At 41.8% G+C, this 7,353-nt stretch overlaps 1 long non-coding RNA gene across 2 annotated transcripts; it reads right to left on the bottom strand.

The window, feature by feature from the left end:
* Positions 1 to 3,583: 3,583 nt before the first annotated feature.
* Positions 3,584 to 4,414, bottom strand: LOC120901772. 2 transcript variants are annotated; one of them, XR_005739323.1, is made up of 2 exons: positions 4,144 to 4,414; positions 3,584 to 4,079 (listed from the first exon to the last, which is right to left on the bottom strand). It is a non-coding gene; the product is annotated as an uncharacterized LOC120901772 (long non-coding RNA). The 2 variants fall into 2 exon arrangements; XR_005739322.1 differs by having other exon boundaries at positions 3,584 to 4,085.
* Between the last annotated feature and the right edge of the window lie 2,939 nt (positions 4,415 to 7,353).

Here is a 7,353-nt window from a genome sequence, read left to right on the forward strand (position 1 = left end):
ACATGATTACAGAGTCTTCTAATAGCATAGCATCATAGTTGCTGGTAATGAAGATCATTGTTGGCATTCTAGTCAAGTCAAGAATACTGCACGAATGGCTGCAGTATGAGGCATTGAAGCTCTTTCTCCTTACCGTGTCTACATTAGCTCGAATTTTTCTTTTGACAAGAGTTTAACCTGTCAAAACAAGTGTGGAACAGTGTGGACAGATGGACTCAAAGATCACTCTTAAAATCTGGTAAAACCTTCGAAACAAGATCGTAATGTGAGCAGTTAGTAATTTCATGTAGTACATGTACTTCGATAACACAAGCTACGCTTAAATGAGGGTTTAACAACTGCCTATTTCTCAAGACACTTCAACTCCATTCGAACATAGATTGGCAGCATCTCAGCGCACAAAAAAAAGTTCTCCCATCGGTGCTGACCAGAACATGGAATGTAACTGTTAAGCTTGTAGTATGCAAATTGCCTACACGAATGGCGCCTCCCTAAGGTGAAGGTGTCTGGCGTGTTTGCGTGAATTATTTATTGGCACAAACCTAAAAGCCGCCTCCTCCGTGGATTTGTTACCGTGGCAGTTACTGCTCGAAAGATGACCGCGGGGATAAAATGTACCATTGCTTATTCAATTTTATCGCAATAAATTGTGCACACTAGAAGCCGGTTCGGTCAGAGACTGGAGGATGTGCGCGAAACAAAAAGCCAAGCGTCTCTCACAGTGAATATTGCACTTAGATCACGATTTTTTTGTTTTGTTTGCCAACTGACTGATTGCACCACTTGCACCATGAACTTGTTGCACCGGGTGCGCTTGGGAGGGTGGTATGGGTCAGTCGTTAAGCCGTTGCGGGAGAATGAATGCTGCAGCTGCAGCTCCTCCCAGGAGAATGCAAATCATCGCCGCCTGGTTAATTAAATGGTAATGAAGTTGGTCGCTCGGTTTTTTCGCCCCTCCGCCGCGTTGTTGATGCCCGATGACGTCACGGTGCTTTTTGTTGGTGTGCCGGGCCACCCAATCTCCGGTGCATCGTACCGCGATCTCTATGCGATATTTAACGACGATAGGTTGGCGGCGCGCATCGGTCGGTCAGTAAACGCCACTGCCCTCCAAATGATCGCTTATTATACAAAACACTTGCATCTCGGTGTGCACAAACCCAGCGCGGGCAAAGGGCAAGCAGCGCGTACGCCGTAAACGGTCGCGGATGATAGGTGAGCTAGCATAGGCTGAGGAATGCGCGCGTAATTAAGTGAAGCACGCTTGGCGGGCTGCTTGGGAAATTTGATGATTGAGCCAGATATACGGTATAGGTGTTGTGGATTTGTGGCTTCACGCCCGCCCGTGATAGTGTTCTATTTGCACTTGCATCGGGCATGGAGGGGGGTGATGTAGCAATTGATTGCTTTATTATGGATGGTGGTTTGACATGGAAGTGGTGAATTTTTGCATAGTGATGTTATGTGTGTGTGTGTGAAGTGGATTTTATTTAACATAAACGCATTTACTAACTTAACGCATTTACTTTATTTAACATAAACGCATTCAGTACGCAAATTGAGTTAGTGTATGTTTGGTTGTAATATAGCAAATTTGAACTAACTATTGGTAATTGTACCACATTTAGTGGTAAAATCAAAATGATCATACACACAAATTAAAGTTTAACTCATTCATTTGAAAATATCGAAATAAAAAAAAGCATTAAACTTAAGAAGAAAGTAGCCTTCACTAAGTACGTTGACTACATGAAAAATTAATGGAGTTTTGATATCTTAATCATACCTATGAACCGAATAATTGTACAAAAAGACATCAGTAATTTTAACAAAAACATCCAAAGGTTGCTTGCGTTATTTCATCCGCAGAAAGTAATTGGAACAATAGATATAAAAAGGTAAGATACTCGACTAATATGCTCAAATTCAAATATTAAGATAAACTATCGATATATATTCAAAAGAGCATAAAAAAATATCTAACTTGGAATATGTATAATGTCAGAAGAGGTTTAATAAAAAGTTAATCAGGTCTTCAGCTTCTTTCAATACCTGGAACAAAAGGATACCATTTGCTGTATCTTTGTTACAGAAACAATACTCATGATCCTCCGAAACTTAGAGATACAGGATCCAAAATCTCCAAAAATGTACTAGCTAAGGATGTACTTCCAAGAAAATTTGATCAGCTATAGTTTACGACAAGCTTTCATAGACTTAAGAACATCTTTAATATGAACTGAAGGCCTAAACAACACATACATAGGCTGTTATTATTTTAACATATGCTCAGATAGTTCATACTGTCGATCCATTGCCAGCATCCAATATCGTCAAAATCATAATTAAGTTCATCTCATTTTGAATTAAATGTATTAAATTAAATTAAATGTAAATGAGTACCTCAAACAATACTAAAGACTCTTTACAAACTTCAAACTTTACGAACGTGTTTAAAATGTAATTTAATTTGACAATCGAATTACCTATGATATTCGTCTTCTATCTAGAAACGACTTTAGAATTATGTGGAATAGCCCTTAATCAGTTTTAAATGTCAAGTCCTTAAAAATACGATATCGCTCAATATCTGACGTAAGGTCGGTGTATTCTTCTATAAAAACGAGCTTAGAATAGTATTGATCTTCAGCTCTTCCACTCATTAAACGACTCTTTAAACCTGTTTCATTACACACACAACTATGTATTAATTTGCACCATAAATTTTAATTACCACCAACGCCATCATTATCTCAAAACCATTATCGCGTAGCTTAGCTTTTCGATAAAAAAAACAAAAGCATACACACATCCCGATAATCACACTATTATATCACCCTTTCGGTAACAGTCGTTTAATAAAATACACCATTAAATCCCTCAAAAACCCTCTACCCACCATCCGCTGTATCGGTCTAGTTCAATGTTTATTCATTTATCGAACCCTCTCTCCGCTTCGCATGAGACATCTATGCCGGCGTGTGAAACGAATCGGAGTTTTTTGGGAGTTTTTTTTGCTGTTGTTGAATATTTTAACATCGTGAATGGTGATTTCCTATGCGATTTCGTTTCGCACATTTCATCATCAATCGATGATCCATATTTCATTGAAATGGTTACCCATATTTTTTCTTCCACCCTATGATTTAGCAATCGCCACCAGCCGTCAATGGAGGCTAGGCACGGTGCGCCACCAAACACGTGTGAAAGCGTTGACCAAAGCGTTGCTTTATAGAGATTGTCAAAGTGTGATAAGATCGATGCAGAGAGCGGGTTTTGGGTTTTTATTTTAATTGTTGGACCTCTTCCTTTTTTGATCGTTAATTAATTTATTGAAATTTCCATTTTATGCAATATTTGTTTATGGTTGGCTTGCATATGTTTAGGTATATTTTATGCGTTAATGTTTATTTTTTGCACCCAAAGAAACAACCCATGACACTTAACGAAAGCTTTACGATTTGTCACTTTTCAGCTGCGTTGTGCAATTGATACAGAAATCGCGGGTTTCGTGATTGTTTTTGCCTTCTAACACCAATAAAACCCCTCGTCATTCAGCCCGCATCTTAAGCGGTTTTGGCCATTTTTTTGCACGCGCGGGCTCGCTTGCACCATAAAGATATAGCAATGCTGGTTTTTTTTTCCTGCGCACCGAACATTTCACACCAAAACTCGCCCCGTTTGGGGGCTAGGTCCTTGCGTATTCAATCGATCGGATAACTGATTCGCACCTGGACACACGAAGCCATCAAACGAAGAAGGAAAAAAACCCCAACACGGCGACGTTACGAGATACAGCAAAACGGCTCTCGGACTCTCGGGGCCGTTTAATAAATACAGCTGATTTTTTATGCTAATCCAATAAGCCGTCGAGCAAGTTTCGATTGCTGCTGCTACGACGACTGCTGCTGTTGCTGCTGTCGTCTGCCCCGTCCAGGCTTGGTGGTTGAGTGAAATTTGCATTTTATTGGGTACCTCTCCTTGCATCGTGATCCTCCTCCAGCTGCCATAGGTCTCGAGCTCCATCAGCACACGGGGAGGATCAAACCCGCCCGATTAAGGATGCACGGATGATAAAACTGCAACTTTATGGCACATATTTAGAAAACGCGATCCCTGGCCTGCAGAGGAGAGCATACGAACCGTTTTGCTTGTGAGGTTGTTGCGAAGCAACCCTGACGGAGATATGGTTTCGGACAGTTTTATGTCCTCCGAAAAGGCCCCGGTATGTTTGTCTGCCGATGTAAATTGCGAACGCTTCGTTCGGGTTCGATGTGTTACCTAATCGCTGTCTCTTACCGGGGTTTTTTTCCGCCAGATCTTGCAACGGTTTGATGGTTACTGGTTGGTTTGCCGGTTTACTGACGACTGGCAATGCACTTCAATTGACGCGCCTGTCATTGTCGCATTAACGCTGGTTCATAAAAGATATTACGTGGACATAAATGTGTGGAGGAGATAAATCAATCGCAAGACTGTTAAATAAACAAAGAGCTATTACAGGCTTACACACTGACCAACAAAAGGGTATAAAGGAATGAATATCTTTCAAAGAATAAATCAATTGTAAATCGCGAGAGAATCATATGAATATTTCACTATGTCTGCAATGAAGTCATTTTTTAATTGTATTAACTTGCTATTCTTCATCTTTTATACAATGCATAAGCTCTTAGAATTATGGGAATATTGTCAGTCATCGATCCTTAAACAATCTGCTATGAAACCCAAGGCAGAAGTTGAATTTCTCAAACTTTCTTTAGTTAACAGACATTTGTTACTTGCGAAGCGGCAAGAATTGTCTGTAGCGTGTCTAGAAATCAATGTTCTATACATCTATTCTTGCTTAAATTTGTCAAAATAACTTATAAATTATCGTTACTTTGTATACAAGTTTCTACTAGCATTTAAGTGAAAGAGAAAAGTGGGACGACATTTGTTTATTAGACATTTTTAAATCTGAACTGGACAGTTTAGTTTAGCAGGATATCGAGGACTAATCTACGAGCTAGAACATAATTGCTTCGCTGGAAAACTGTTTGAAGCTATGCATGGTTTACGGCCATCTTCTGCTAATGTCCACTACCCATATTGGCTGACGGGATCCCTCGGTTCTATGTGAGTAACATGCCAGATCAACTAAAGCCTAGCGCTCTTCCACATATTCGAGAGAAAGCATACCAATTCAAGAGGCAATATCGCTTGATACAACTCCTTTACGGAGATCTGCTCTAATCTTCAATTAGAAGTAAGTCAACAAACGAAGTCCTTTCAATTGAACAATCCACTTTTAGACTTCACATATATAAAAAAAACAGCTGATTTCAATGTTGCTTCCATTTGTGCTCTTTGGACCGTGATTTAAGATCCATTAGGTTCAGTACTGTGATTAGCGCCAGAAGATGCAATGAGTGCTCCACACAAAATAAGGAGAGAGCTCGTTATACCTACGTATAAGAATCAACTGATCCCAGGGCAATTCGGAATTGGAGTTAGATGAGCCATTACTAGTTTATATCATCAGCGATTTAAGTAGCCTCTTCACAGATGGCTATGTGATGTCAAAGTCTCTATTCCGGGCTGGATCTTGGTTTTTAATGTGTGATTGGTAATCAAAACGGATGTGTCTACCCCTTTGGCTTAACACTTTTTGGAACTTAGTTCTAAAAAGTATAGCTATTAACATCTATCAACACTTGGGATTTTGTATCAATACTATACACTAACTTCAGGAATACATCTAGTCATCGAAAAGAATTCTAGAAATTTAGATTCTAGATCTAGAAATCTCTTAACATTATTGTTTGTTCTGATGAATATTAAATTATTAGCTTTTGATAACGAATTGGCAAACAAATGGGAATGCAGATGTCTCTGCAGAAGTAAAAGACAAAGTAGAGATGATTACGGAGCTGATCGAGCGAAAGCGTGACCATGAACAACATAGCCTTGGGGTTATATCATCGGTTTCTTCAAGAGCGAGAGTGTCTATAGGCCAGGTTTAAGATCTAAAATTACCTTTTCAATACACAACTGTTAAACAAATAGACAATAAATTAATAATTTCATGTTTTCGATCCATTTTACCATCCTTCCATACTTACTGCTCAACATCCACGTGGCTAATCGAGCGAAGGAAACCATCCGTCCGCTTCCAAACAACCTTCCGGTGCGGTTGGAATTGGGTGTGAAAACATCGACATTGCATTACGCTGTTTACTTCCTATTTTGTTCCCGCTCCGCGCAGCCCACCACCCGGGGGGAAAACCGGAATCCATTCGATCCATGCTTTCGTCGACAGAAGATATCGACAAAATGCTTTTGCCACTTTTCCTCTTCACCGCATGTGCGCGCATGCTAGAGACAAGGGCTAGCAAAGCTAATTGGATCGGTGCTTTTACCTTGTCAGGGCGGGCGCGCCGATGCAACATTCACTCTTCATTCGGATTTTCCTCCTCGAAGGAGGAGAAGGCGAAACTCATCCGACCGGAAGCGAGGAAACGAGCTTTTCCAAGCGTACCAAGGGCCCACCCCGCAAGCCAACTTCAAAGTCAAGTTGATTGAAAGGGAAGGTGTGAGTGTGTCCAGTTTCCGGGTTTGCGTTGGTTTTCAAGCGGATGGGGCCGGTTTTCCTGGTGATGGATTGTCTTTCTTTGTGTGACGGAAGTGCCACGACTGGATGGGAGGGGGGCCCATATTTAGTGCTTCACCGTACTGTCGCGTCATCCTGCACCGTCGGGTGTAAGTAACGGACCGGCATCACGCTGACATTGAACGGCATTGAACGAGCGTTGGGGAGAAGATCGGGTCGGGTTGAATGGCACACCGCACACTCACCGGCGTGTGTTCGTAGTGATGGAAAGATCACACGGCTCGCACAGGTTATGGACCAGCTCTTGTCGCCCGAGGTCGTCCGGCGTTGGCAACCCTGGAGGAGAGGGCCACAAAAAACCGACATCGACCGCAATTGGAGAGCTCAACTCGGCGGTGGCGACGCGAGACCGTGAAAATAGTACCAAACGCCGCTCGGGGTTTCACCGAAATAAACAGTGCCTTCCTCCGCTACACACTCCGCCACACCGGACGGGTGCTAAAATTAGTCAAATTCCTTGTCGTCCCTCCTCCGGCACTGTGCGGGAGATGTGCGCTCTTTCCGTGCGTTTCTGTGCAACGGGCACCCGGGCGCACTCACTGGTCTGCACTTTATTTTGATGTTTCTATCCACACAAATAGAAATAATAACATATGAGGTTTTGGGTTGCAGTTGCACTGGAGGACACACAAACACACACGTCAGATGCACACGCATGCAGATGGGTTGAAGGTGCTACGCAATGCGGTAGCAATGCACTA

Source organism: Anopheles arabiensis, chromosome 3, assembly GCF_016920715.1.
Source record: "Anopheles arabiensis isolate DONGOLA chromosome 3, AaraD3, whole genome shotgun sequence".
In the NCBI taxonomy this organism is placed as follows: Eukaryota; Metazoa; Arthropoda; class Insecta; order Diptera; family Culicidae; genus Anopheles; species Anopheles arabiensis.